Source organism: Dermacentor albipictus, chromosome 6 (genome assembly GCF_038994185.2).
Source record: "Dermacentor albipictus isolate Rhodes 1998 colony chromosome 6, USDA_Dalb.pri_finalv2, whole genome shotgun sequence".
Taxonomy (NCBI): Eukaryota; Metazoa; Arthropoda; class Arachnida; order Ixodida; family Ixodidae; genus Dermacentor; species Dermacentor albipictus.
In genome coordinates, this window is record NC_091826.1 from 47,226,586 (window position 1) to 47,240,503 (window position 13,918).

Consider the following 13,918-nt stretch of genomic DNA (forward strand, 5'->3'; position numbering starts at 1 on the left):
GCTGATGAGTTTTTTCTCTTTTTTTTCAGTAATCAATTACATGTAACCGGTTACTGTATCGACGGGACAAGCTGTAACAGACGCTGCAGCTTTCAGAACCTGAATTAGGCGGGAACTGCACCAGAACACCAGAGATCGCGCCATGCGTCAGCATCGAGGATATTTCAGACAAACCCCGGCGCTCAGTAGTCATATCCTCGCCTTTACGCTGCACCTGATGTTGGCCGACGAATGGAACCGGTACATTGCAATGTTTCTTTTATCAGCGTCCACTTATCGCGTTATTGCTAGGATGATTTTTTGTAACTTGGCATTGGCCATACCACCTTCTCCAAGCATCTGCAACAAGGAAGCGCCGAGCTTCATAGTGGCCGCAGACGCTGAGGAACCGTACACGTTAGCAAGATGCTTATAAGCTAGAACACTGCCTTACGTCCCATCACGCATATAATGTCTTCACCAAAAAAAAAGAGAGAAAAAAAAACGCGGGAAGATGAACGCATCAGTCCTGAAAAGGAATTGCTAGTGAAGATGAGCATTGTGTGAATATTTGCAGAAAATATCTGCAGAGGTACTGCAAGTGCCAGGCCAGTCGGTTCCGCTTGTGGTATCTGTTTAGGGTTCATTTATGTTCGGAGAAGTAACGAATTGCTTTCGAGTACACCCCTCCGTTACTGTCGTGGGGCAGTAATTCGCAAACCCCCACTGTGCGGTTATCCTTGTGTGACGTTACCGGTGGTGAGGACAGCGTTTTCGCATTCTTCTCTCTTGACAGCTAGCGTTTCGCGGCGCTGTTTTCGATTTTGGCTTCGCCTACAGCCCTCCCCCGCTGCTCCCCATATTTTTGAGGCTATCACTTTCCTTTATACCTTATACTCTACGCATCGTCATATCCTACTACTCCTCCCCCATATATATTGGGGGAGAGTGAACTACGTGTAAATAACGCGTTGCGTAGGAAATCAGTTCCTCCTGGGATGAGGACAGTGATCTGTGTCAAAAGGTTGGTTCAGCTGCATGCTTTGTTGTACAAGTGGTAAAAGCAAAAAGCAGATCACCAGCAATGAAAGACTTAAATGATAAGACAGTAAACGTAGGTAAAAAACCTGAACGTTTCTAGTGCCCCGCTACTTGCAGTGATTCGCAGTGATGAATTCCGCCTCTTGTCAGCTGTCAAACCGCATTTGACGAAGACATCAAACCGCATTAGTCGAAGATTATCTAAGAAATGGAGAAGCAGCCAGCGAACGAAAATGTGGGCTGAGACCTCACAGTAAATATCTCGCCTTGCTTTGGTCTCGTCTATTGATTCCCACCATGGTCAAATATGCATCACCAAGTGGCGCAAAATTCTACTATTCTAATGTCAATAGCGTTTTAATGTTTCCGTGCAAGCCAATCTGCGCGTATACATTTATTCTTTGCGTAAATAGGTACCGGCATGGGCACAGAAAATGATATATGCAGGAAACCAGTGCCTTCGAGAGAAGTGATTGTACCAGGCTGGACTATCATGGTATCAAGCCGTTGGCTTACCTTTCTTTTATTTTTTTTCATTTTTCCGGGTTACCCAAGCTTCCCGAATTCCTTCATTCATCGCGTGAATAAGCGGGGACAAGAGCCTGAGGACTGATGTATGCAACGAGCCGGTACTTTCCAGAGAAGAGATTCATCCTGGCAAAACCAACATTGTAGTGGCCTATAGGCTTACCTTTTTTCCTTTTTTCGTGCAAGCCAATTTGCGCGTGTCTCTTTATCCATCGCGTAGCCATGCATCGTCAGGTGCACGGGAACTGATGTAGACAAGCACCGAATCAGCGCTCTCGTTATAACTGGTTGGACCTGGCTAAGCCGATATTGTAAGGGGCGATGGGCATACATTTTAGAGCGAAGCTTTTAGCCTGTAGTTGGTCGGGATTTTTCTTTGCAACGTGCTCGACCAAAAAAATCGGCCTATACCGCAGACAGCACAAAAAGGGCGAAGTGCACAGTGTGCGGCTCATCCAAGAGGTAGCACATGATGTCATCAGGTGACACCATCTCTTGACGATGACGTCAATGCGCGACGTCACGTATGGTGTGATGAAGTCATCAGGCGATATTGTCACGTGACGATGCTATTTGTACTTATTTGTAACGTTTGACGTGAGGGTCATGATGCCACCTATGGTGTGACGTCGTCATGTCAGTTTGTCGTGATGACGTAATCGTGTTACGTCACCACGTGAAATGTCACCTCACCACCGCATGTTAACGCCCAGTGTTTCACTTCATGGGCCATATAATGCTATCGAATTTATAGATGCCCCCATCCGCAGTTGTAGAGGCGGTTTTCCACAGCTTCGCGGGACATTCGCTTTCGCAGGACCGGGATGGCGATTCAACTTTTTTTGTGGAGCCTTTTTGTTTTCCCGCTTGGGTTGCCTCACGGCACAACGTCTGTACACAACCAGAAATGTAAATATGTTGGCACGTTTCGTAGAAAAACTGCAATAGTGACTTAAATATGTGTTCTCCATAATTCATCTTTCATTCTGTTCAGCTTGAGCTCTGTTCCTTCAGTTTCACAGCTTTCCGTATACGTTTCCGTATACCGCCATACCTCTACGCGAATGAGGACAGTCGTGTGCAGTTTTGCCGACATGTAGAAGATCCCGTCGATGAGACTAGCCGAAGGATCCACGTGGTCGGGCCAAGTGATGCCGCCTTTTTTGAGAGCCTCCCTCACCTCCTGGACGTTGCTGCCGCGGATTACGCTCTCGCAAACCTGCAAATAGGCGGCCGCTTTCTGCAGCGGCGACTGCTCTTGATCCGGCACACTCATATTCCGCAGCCTGGTCGTTACATTATTGAAAGAGTCGCGCCGGATACGGTACACCGTGCTGATGTCGTTCTTGAGCCGGCTCATCTGCAAACGTAGGAGATAAGAAAAAAGAACTCAGTGCCCTTCCACTCTGTGAAGAACGATGACACGCGGAGCTGTGTAAATGTGGGCTCCTTAATGGCGAAATGCGCCTTCGCCGTGGGCAGGCCCAGCATTGCACTATCTTCGGTATCGGCCCATGTTTGGGGAGTGCTTAACGCCTGCGTCACCTCCGCCGCGAGTCGGCCCGGCATTGCACTAACTTTGGGATCGGCCTATATGTATGAGGGGTGCTCAATACCTGCTTTACCTCCGCCGCGGGTCGGCCCGGCATTGCCTTAATTTCGTGGTCTCGCCTACATGTGAGGATTGCTTAACGCCTGCGTCACCTCTGCCGTGGCTCATCCCAGTATTGCACTATCTTCTGGACCTGCCCACGTATGGACTTTTGTGTCTACACCGGGGCACGATTCCGGGGGAACTAGCCATAAAGAGCTTGGCTGTAAAATCGCTTTAATGTAGTCAAATAAAAGACATACGCAGCCAAGCAAATTCTTTGCTTGGGTCGGCCGCAAAAAGAAGAAAAAGAAAGCAATGTAAGCCTATGGGCACGTTACTACGTTAGCCCATGCTAAAATCACTTCACTCGAAGGTACTGGTTACTGCCATCCTAACCTAATATACCCTATTATAAATTAATTATTTATTATTAACTAATTATTTATGTGAATACGAACACGGGAGCAGTTTTCAATATTGCCCGAAGGTCGAGGCAGTGACTGCTGCATACGGAGGTCTAGCGTTGCGCTTGAATTCATCAGACGCGGTTCTAACTTTACACGGGTGCGACACGTTGGCGCCACGTCGCACGCATGGCTGCCACTGCTGGACGGCAGGAACAACGCCCTCACCGCTACCAGGCGTCACAAAACGCGGGCAAGGCAGAGACTGCATTGGCACCGCAGGTGTCGCACATCGATGGCGCAGGAGGTGAGACCAACGGAAAACGGTAGGCTTAATTGAGCGCCCAGCGAAAAAGAAATATTAGATAACGTTCGCTTCACGTTTGCCAGAACATATACGCGTGGCTGCAGCGGAAGACAGAAAGTTGGCCTTCCTCTGCCGTCGAGGCGACTGATCGTAGCGTTGACGGTACGTTCGATTCGCTTCGTCGTTTTTGCATGCAAACGCGCGTTGCGTCTCTGAAGACTAACACACTGCGCGGCACCACCCCGTGTACCTTCACCGGACAGCACGACAACGGCGACACCGCGGAGGACGCCGACGGCGTGGATGCGCACCGAGTGTCTGTGTAATTGCTATCGCAACCAAACCGCGCCCGCCTTGTTCTTTACGTGTGCCTCTGCATGTCCGTGCAATTAGCACGCACTGCTCCTCCCCATGCTTACGAAAGTTTGTTGCTTCGTACATACTGGTGAGGAGAACCCATACCTCGATGCTGCAGATGTGTTGGTAGTAGTTGTCGCACGGCCTGTTTCTCTCGTCGATGGCGTTGCTTAAGAGGGCCGCGTACTCAGCGCACGCCGCAGTCGGGCATACCGAACTGTGCGCGGAAGGTCCAGCGCGGTAACGCCAGGCCAACGTCAAGGCGACGCCCAGGAGGACAGTGAAAGCGACCGCGACAGCTGCGCCGATGACGAGGCAGGCACGGAAGGTTCGTTGGCGCTCACGGCGATGGGCCTCTTCGACCGGATCGTGGATGCCCAGCGCCGACAGGTCGACCTGCGGCGAGCGCGGCGGCCAGTCTGTCGTGACTCACGGGGCACGAATTCAGAGCGAGATTTTACACTGTCTTCTAAATCACGAGCGTGCCGTCTGCCAGCCTCATAGGCTGTTCTTATGGCCTAGAAACAGACGTCTAGGTTCTCGGCTGTCCCAGTGTGCGTATATACACGCACACTGTGAGGAACCACTCTAGCAGGAACCATTTGCAGGTGATTCCTGGTGCAATTCCCTTCACGTAGCTCAAGCGCTTGCCCCTAGCAGCCAAGACGTAGAAACGTCGCTAGCTGTCCTGCGTTTGTAGATAAGGTACATTGTTTTATACTTCTCTAAGGTGCTACGACTACCGCAAATTTTGAGCGAAAAGGTGTGTTTTCGACATCATTTCACTACATTATTGGGGCTGCTTTAGAATATCCAAAATAGCCGCGCGGATGGTCGCATGTGCATTCCGAGATGGCCGTGACCAAGAAGGAAAAGTGGCGTAATATATAGTAGGTTGGTGCTGCGGCGAGGCGACACTTTGCATTACCGTTACTGGAGTTATGGCGAATTAGGAAGTCACGCTTCATTTCGACGAGGCCTGGTGGAAGAAGGCCGGGTGAGAGAAAGTTCTTTGTGCACGAGGAATGCTCGAATATGTCTGGTACATATTTGTTTTCTTGTAGAAATGTCACAGTTGAGTAAACTTTCAATGTTTGCCTCTATATGTTCATCTTTCTTTCGTGTCAGGAACTTATTCTACGGATTTTTTCTTGTAATACTTATCAGCTTAATGTGCATTAGTGTTTCTCTTTGGGTCCCTCTATACATCTTCGAGCGTTCACTTTAAGTGACAGCAGCTTGTGCCACTTCATATTCGATATGTCATGGTCTCTGGCCTGTCGTTCGACCGTTGCTTGCACCTAATTGGTGTAAGTTCTGGTATATATAAAAAAAACATGCTCCTTTTCCCGACGTACTGCTCTGTGGCTTGCCTACGCAGCCACGGCCGCTGGATATATATTTAAAAAATGTGCGGCCTACCGCGTGCAACGAAAACGCTGTTATCCGCCGCAACGCCACAAGCCGGGGTCTGCTGTCTGAGATGAGCATAAAAAATGCTTCACGCAGGCACCTGGAACGCCGACGCCGACGCGTCCACATGTGCACCCCGACAGTTAGCGCCGTTCGGCACACCCAAGCGGCCGAGAATGCAACTACGGCAGGCCGCAGCTTTTTTTTCGTGATCCAGCGTTGCTTATACTACACTCAGCATTTGGTCACGTTGTGGTGTGCGATTTGTCTACCGGACCTTGCTTATTAATGCGAGAGCGTTAATCAGCACCGTTGTCAGATGGGACGAGAACTTGGCACCCGGAGGCGCCGCGTCCCAGAGCTTACATGTACTCGTCAACCCAAACCATCATTCGATACATTGACCCCGGTGCTCCCTTTCAACCCGGGCTGACTGGGCGGGGGCACTTGGTTCAGGCCAACGGTCCTTCCCGGACAAGGGGGCTGTTGTGGTGCAGCACAACTGAGGAACTGCACTCCACACACAAACAGCCATGTCGGTCTAACTGGGCACAAACCTGGTCTCCCCCCGCATTGCCAAAGGTACGATCTGTCCATGCACAGGACAAACTGGAAGCTCATTGCGGCCGGTTTCCTCGACGCTAGGCGAGCTACGTTCATGTACCGCCTGGCGCGAGGATGCCTTCCGTTGAGTTACCGGGGCTTCACAGCCATCCTGGCTCGTGGAGTGTGCCCCTTTTGTGGCGGTCGTGAGGACTCGGCTCATATTTTTACGCAGTGTTTGCTTACGGCAGCTCTTCTCCAAAAGTCTCTTTAAGCTCCCAGGCGTTCCTTATGAGACAGTTCGATTTTTGCACCCTTTGCGTAATCAGGCGATCAACCAGTTCGTGCTTGTTCTCGCCGAGTGCTCATACCAAGTTCGGTTGGCACGCTGTGATGCAGTTTTCGGGCATCGGGCTCCGGGCCTTCACGAAGTGCTTGCGAAAGCACGGAACGAGGTCTGGTTCCATCTCACCCGGGAGCTGCACCGCTTGGGCAAGAAGTTTCTCGAAGTGGGGGCTCGTCGTACCCTGATTTTTGGTGAGTCAAGCGGAAAGCTATCCATTAAATTATGATGCATGCTCCTAAGGTCGCTCGATTCGACCGTGTGTGCCAGTCGATCTACGGGGTTTTGTTTGGCTCAATGGAACCCAGAGCTGGAAACGGTGGTGGCGCACCCTCGTGTGGTCGCACTGCCCCGTGGATGGCTTTGGTTGTATCCGCGGTTGTATGCCTTGACCTCTTTTGCGTCAAGGCAGTCCGAGGCTTAATAAGCAAGCACGTAATAAGCAAGGTTAATAAGCGAGAGCGCATCGGCAAAACAAATTTCAAACCACGCATACACAACCAGGCAAGCCCTCCATGTGGCGCAGGGAAATTACGGAACTAATTGGTTTTCTCAGGATAAAACATGTAGAAAAAGTATAACTTACACACCACCTACAGACGCGATAGAGACGGATGTTAATTCGAATATACGTGAAAACACAATTATGTTACGCGGAAACTCATAGACAAACCTCTCTTAACGTGGAACGTTTTCCAGCTGCTGTTTGAGGTCTGCCTTATAGTCGCGGACAATTTTTCTTGGCTATGAACCGAAGGCTACGGAAACTAAGCGCACCTCTTTCACTGCTGCTAGAAGTAGTCCCGCAGTTTTGCTGGCGTTTTCTTACTTGGCAAATTGAAAACAATATAATTTTTGTTTTGTACAGTACCTAGTTTTAAACGATGCGTAACCTTAACCAGTCAGCTATTGGTATTTTATTGTATCTTTATATTGCTCTTTCGAGCTTTGGCTCACCCGAAGCCATTGCACATTTTGCACATTCACCAAACGCGAAATGGCACCTGTGTCTTCTGGTGAATGTTTGTCGCCTGCTGTACCGTCAATCAACTCCCCTGAGAGGCCGTTCACCAATTTCGCCAACAAAAGACCGTTGGATCGCACCAATAAAAGCTGCGGCCGCGCCCAACCGCGCAAGTTGTGGCCCAGCTTTTCCTCTGGCTGTCGTGACGTCACGTCACGTGGTTGCGCTTAAAGTCAATGGTGGCTGCCCGGCCGCACCCAAGGGCTGAACTGAGTGATTGCAATATGCAACGCATAAAAAAAATGGCTGTGGCTTAGCTTAGGTTACGCCCAGGATGCGAAGCATACTAGCCTTCATTTTAACGCGACAGCGTTAAGGAGCTCGTGTTGCAGAAAAGCCGGTGTCGTCGGTGTCGGTGTCTGCGGCGTTGCACTTCATGAATAAATCGTTGTGGCGCCGAACGCTGCGTTGCTCGATGCTCACCGCGTCCGATGCGGGGGGCGACGCCGCGAGCGACGGCGCGAGTTGGAGCCCCGTTTCTCCTCTGTCGTGACGTCACGGTGTCACGTGGTATTGAAGGCGACACTGCTGCGCTTGAGGAGCTGGGTTGAGCTCTCGAGCGACGGTGCGTGTTGGAGCCCCGTTTCTCCTCTGTAGTGACGTCACGGTGTCACGTGGTATTGAAGGCGACACCGCCGCGCCTGAGGAGCTGGTTTGAGCTCTAGTAATATGCTTCGCATAAAATAAAGTGTTTGCAGCATCTGCGCGGAAACCAAGCGAGCCCATCTGGAAATCGCAAACTTCGAAATCTAGGTACAAACGAGTGAGCGAGCGAGCTGACTGCTGCGTCGGCGCTCTGCCAACGCCTGCGTCGGTTGCGGGTCCAAGCCCTAACCGACACCATACGGCTGCATGGGAGCTCGGACGCAGGCTGCGATGTTCACTGTTCACAACTTGGTACATATCGGATGTGAATAAACATTGATTCACGCCGAGTTAACTGCATCTGCCCTCACTAAAGTGGTTGTGCGGGGTTGGCGAAACCGAAACCGGGGGCGAGTTCGCCCGGACTACACTGCATACGAATGCACTCGTGCAGAAGCTCCGCCCCCGGAACTTTCGTTTCATAGCCAAGAAAATTTGTCCGAGAGCATAGCAGGAGTGACGCCGCCCCTAATTGGTTCCTTGAATATCATCAACAAAAGAACCATAAAACTCGCCTTCGTGCACAGCGCTCACCGTCAGCTTTTTCCGGTGCATATTACGGTTACGTAAGCTGCAGTTGCCGGGAAGCGTGAGAAGCTTTAGGGGTCTTTGAACGCTATCGTGTTGCACTCGTAAAGGCGATGCATGCTCCAAATTATTCCACTCAGCTTTCGTGAAATCACTCTCAGCCGGGTGCACGACGACCATTCATTACTCCACTCACGTCTATTGTTACTTAAGGGTCCATTGCTTGTCTCTCAAGGGTTCCGCGCCGGAACCGTTACTTTCTATGACGTGCCGGAATATGCGCAGTCTCTGAAGCATCGCTTACCCCACTCAGTCCTTCGATCCCTCGCTGCCCGTGCTTGGAGCGCTTAGCCTTGGTCTTTCTACCATCCGTGGTAGCGGCGGTGGTGCCGACGGTGGTCGTTGTGGGACGGTCTTTTGTTTTGGCGGGAGCCCCACCCGGCGACGTCAACTTTTGTCGCGCAGCCAAGGACGGCTTGCTCAGGGACTTACCGAGCGAAGGCCGAGAACGCGCCGCCGCCCGTGTCTTTTTCCCGGACTCTTTCGAGCGCTTCTTGTGGGACTTGCGGAGATCGTCCGACATGGCGTCTTCTTGGTTCTCGCGCTTCTTCTTCTTCGTCCTTTACCCTTGCTTGCTTGCTGGTGATGCCATGCCGCTTGTCCACCGCGAGAAAGTGGCCGTGGTTTGATTTTGGTTTGAAAGAGCCTGTCTCGATTGCGCACTCACAAATTCTCTTTAAATCAACATTCAGATCAATGCTCAATAAAATCTTCGAACCCCAATGGCTGTCTTCCGCGAGGTAACCCAGATGAGCTAATTTGGCACGTCCATTTTAATGCCCTTTGGCTTGAATGGCCACCGAAAAATGAGGGCGCAATTGTCGTACATAGTCTCAAATCCACAGCCAACAACATAGCCCAAATGATACGTCGCGTGACGTATCGAAAAGCGGGATTGCGAGAAGACGATACCCTAAGGCTCGTATAGTCTAGTTGAAGTTGCCTTACCTCGTTTTCGTTCATTGAAGTGTGCGTGCAGCTTGGGGGAATCGTTCGAGTGCTTTTCTACCTCCAGACGTCCAGTGATGAATGTGTTAGCTTCCCGTCTTTGGCTCTCACAGAAAAAGAACTACGTTTCTTGGAGGAGGCATCACATGACTCGTAACTATGTTACATGAATTCGCACTTCATTTTCTTGTAAGGGCATGCGTGGTCTACACTGCTTCCCATGTATAAAATCGACGCAGTGGCACAATAAATTTAGTTGAAAGTTTTCGCTTGGTGTGTCGTCTTCTCTCCCGTCCGTGTCGTTTCTTTTTATGTGTCGCGAAATATCATTTAAGTAATGGATTACCGGCTTGCCCGGAATGCTGCTCTCTCTATATTTATTTATTTATTTTCTGATCGAGAAACGGCCGCGCCTCTTCTCTTCGACCCGATGCACATATATTTTCAGGCATTCTCTTGTGCTGTCTTCAACTGTTCCCGATATGCTAGACTCGCTGAGCCTCGGCAGCAAAAACGCTCCCATTAAGAACAGGAGTCACTCACCCGATCGAACGAGACCATGGCTTTCGCCTGCGAACGGCGACTTCTCGCCTTCCATCCAACGTCGCGTGAGACGATGATCTCGTTATTTTTCGGATGGTCTTTTTATTCGGTTACCCCTAAAGTCTCGGTAGGGGCAGGTAGGGGGGAAATGATAACGAAACTAGGATACACTGTAACCTATTGATAATAACTTTATTAAATATTTGTATATTGACACGTGCACTTGTCTACCTTTTCCGGGTGACTACTTGTCCCCACCTAACAAACGTTATCGCAGAGCGCACGACACACCTGCACGTATCGGAAGTTTCTCGAATGCTATCGATGGTTCCACCCGCTGTCTGTCACAGAAACTTGTGTAATCTGATTGCATGTATGCGCGACGCGAATAATGTAGAGCTGTGTGGAAGACACACAGGTACCAACGGTTACTCTGGAACATTCGACGACTCACGTATAAAAGCAGACGCGCTTGACCCGCTGATCAGATTGTTGACGACCACTGTGTTCTCGCCACTATCGTCGTGTTTTGAGCGTAGCCTATGTTTTTGGGCACAGGCTCGCCCAATGGAAGACTTGTTTTGCCATGGACTGTTTTGCTGCTTTTTTTCACCGGCACTACCACATGGCAATATATATATATATATATATATATATATATATATATATATATATATATATATATATATATATATATATATATATATATATATATATATATATATATATATATATATATATATATATATATATATATATATATATATATATACAGTAAAAGCTCGTTAATTCGAACCGCATGGGGAAGCCGCTTCAGTTCGAATTAAGGAAAGTTCGAACTAACGAAAGTGAAGGAGAGCAACAGTACACTGCGATTTGGAAGCAGTAGGGCTTGTCAGAAATTTGGCGAGTCAAAAGTGATGGCGTGTGCCGCGGGCACACGCCCTCTTCGAGTCGAAGCTTTGGGTCCGACTGTGCCACAGCACCGATGTCCAATGAAACGAACGTTAGCCGAGGCTTAACACCATCACAATGAATCGCGACGGCCGATGCCTCCTAAGCTGAAAACAGAGGTGCACAACCGATGAAGAGTGCCGAGACAAAGACGCTGAACATGTGAAGGTGGCGAAGGCCCTGATTCGTTGGTTCTTGATTGCAAGCGCAGCTGCGACATACTTGATTCGCTGTGTTTTGGCGCTTGCCGTGCCATCTCCGCACATCATTAGCAGCTGTACAAGATTTGCGAAGCCTCCGAGATTCGCAGCGGGCAAGAAGTCTCGGAGGTTACGTAGAACGGAGAGGCGGCAGCCGCCGTTGCCTTCTGGCTGACCCCGCGTCGGTTAGATTTTTTCGCGATTTTGCCTTCTCTCCGTTTCGGAGGCAATGCAGCCTTGTGTGTAGGCAGTAGGCGAGTTTCTCCGGCCGTGTGCCAGGCGAGCGTAGTTCGAATTATCCGTGAGGGAACCTTCTCGTGTTCGAATTAACGGACTTCTTTATACATAGACTTCTGTGGAGCTTGGCCGGACCAAATCGTACAGTTCGAATTATCCATAAATTCGAATTATTGAAGCTCGAATTAACGAGCTTTCACTGTATATATATATATATATATATATATATATATATATATATATATATATTTGTATATATAGATTTATATATGTATATAATAGTGTTACGTAATGCGTGAACGATGCCTTTACCAAGGGGAAAGCCGCAATGATACGGTCGAGATTTCAGCCGGAGGAGCTTTTCTCTGGCCTTCTCCTCAATTGGGGTAATAAGATGGGCAGAAACAGCAAAAGGATGAGAGAACGAGGTGACGACGCAACATTACCGTAAGTGCTTGTGTTGGATATGCAACGTGCACGAAAACAAGAAAAATGCAAACAAATAATGCATTACTAAGCAGTATATTATTACATACCTTTATTCGAACAAGTCTAATAATAACAACCTAAAAGGGAGAAGTAGACCGAGTATAAACGTCATAGAAGGTGGCATAGTTATTTAACGTAAGTAATAAATTCTTCCTGATGCATGACACGCGCTGTCTTCAGATTATCGGAGAGTGCGGGCATATAGAGTGTCCAGCAACACGAATGTACATTAAATATTAAAGTCCATAGCCTCATATTGACGTTCGTAAGCGTACTTACGAGCAGAACCTAAAATGATAGCGAAGGTTAGCATCTTCCCTTTTCTCTCTCTCTCTCATTTTTTTGTCTGCTAATAATGAACTACTATACTGTAAACAGTGTCCCCCTCCCCCCTAAAATAGTGAGAACAAAAGATTTAGGTCAGGTGCGAAAGTACCTAAGTATTTCTGAAGCACTGTAGGGTTTCTTTCACGCGTAAAGTGAAATTCAAGTTATTCGCCCGCGGTATGGGTGCGGAATCCGAGAAGTCAAATTTCGCCGTCCGTTTTCTTCGTCAATAATCAAGGACCCTCGAGTAAACAAATGTTTCCCGAAAAATTGAGAACAAAAAAAAATCAACTGCATTTAGTTATCCCTACGTGGATGAATGCGAAAGATTGCGAACACTACGTGTTGCTTAGACTTGCCACCGCGCGATGCCGACGGTTCGACTTGCAAACAAGGTCGTGGCTTCGAGTTCCCTAACTATATTGCCCTAAAGAACAGAAAAGTTCGTGGGTTCGGGTGCCCTAAATAACAATGTATTAATTAACTGTGACTTAATTACCTTCGCCTTAACTAATGCCAAATTGGCGGGTTTGACTCGCACCAACGGTAGAGGGTTCGTAGCCTTTTTGGACCATCGCGTGGTCACACCGAAAATGCCGGATTTTGCGCTTCTCGAGTCAATTGATGCTTTCGCATCAAAACGGCAGGCAGCCGAAGGTGCAAAACTATTCACAGAGCAGAGACGGCAGCGAGCGACCGACGGCCTCGTTCCCATTGCACTTTTCTCTTTACATCGACGGGTAGCAAGTACAGTTGAAACTCGATTTGACGAAGTAATGACCACGCTGGAGTTATTTCGTTAAATGGGGAAGTGTGTAAAATCGAGAAAGCAATTTTTCGGTCCTTCTAAATCTAAAATTGTAACGTAGAGACACGAAAAAAGCTACTGCTGCATTGTATTTGTCGCAAATTACCTTGTACCCAGGTGGCGTTGAGTCCACACTTCAGTGCATGGGTGCGGCATGCAGCCTCGTCAAAATAAAGCTAGGGATGTGACCATGGCACCTAGATGTTTTAAGGGGATAGCTTTAGAGCGCACGCTTCAAGAAAAACCCGTCGGTATCAAAATTAGAAAAAATCACCGCTTTTTTAAACTCATTTATTTCAAGAAAAATGTCATTAAATCGAGTTCGACCAAGTTTGTTTCGTTAATTCGGGTTGATGATATTACGGAACTCTGTGAGTACCTGCCTGTGAATGAAAATTTCTTTATTAGATGGAGAACTTCGTAAAATAGGATTTTCTTGGATCGACTTTTCACTGCGGTAGGATAAGTGAGCTACAGACGAGGTTTCTGCAGAGAAAAATGCAATGTCATCTCTCGGCTGCTTTGTTTTCAAGGAGCTGACGAAGTGACCAGAACAAAAGGTAAACTGGTGGTAGCTGTCCTGGCGCAAAAGTTTCCTTTGTCATGTTAAATTAACGACTACGGCTTCGAATGCATAACTGTCTGA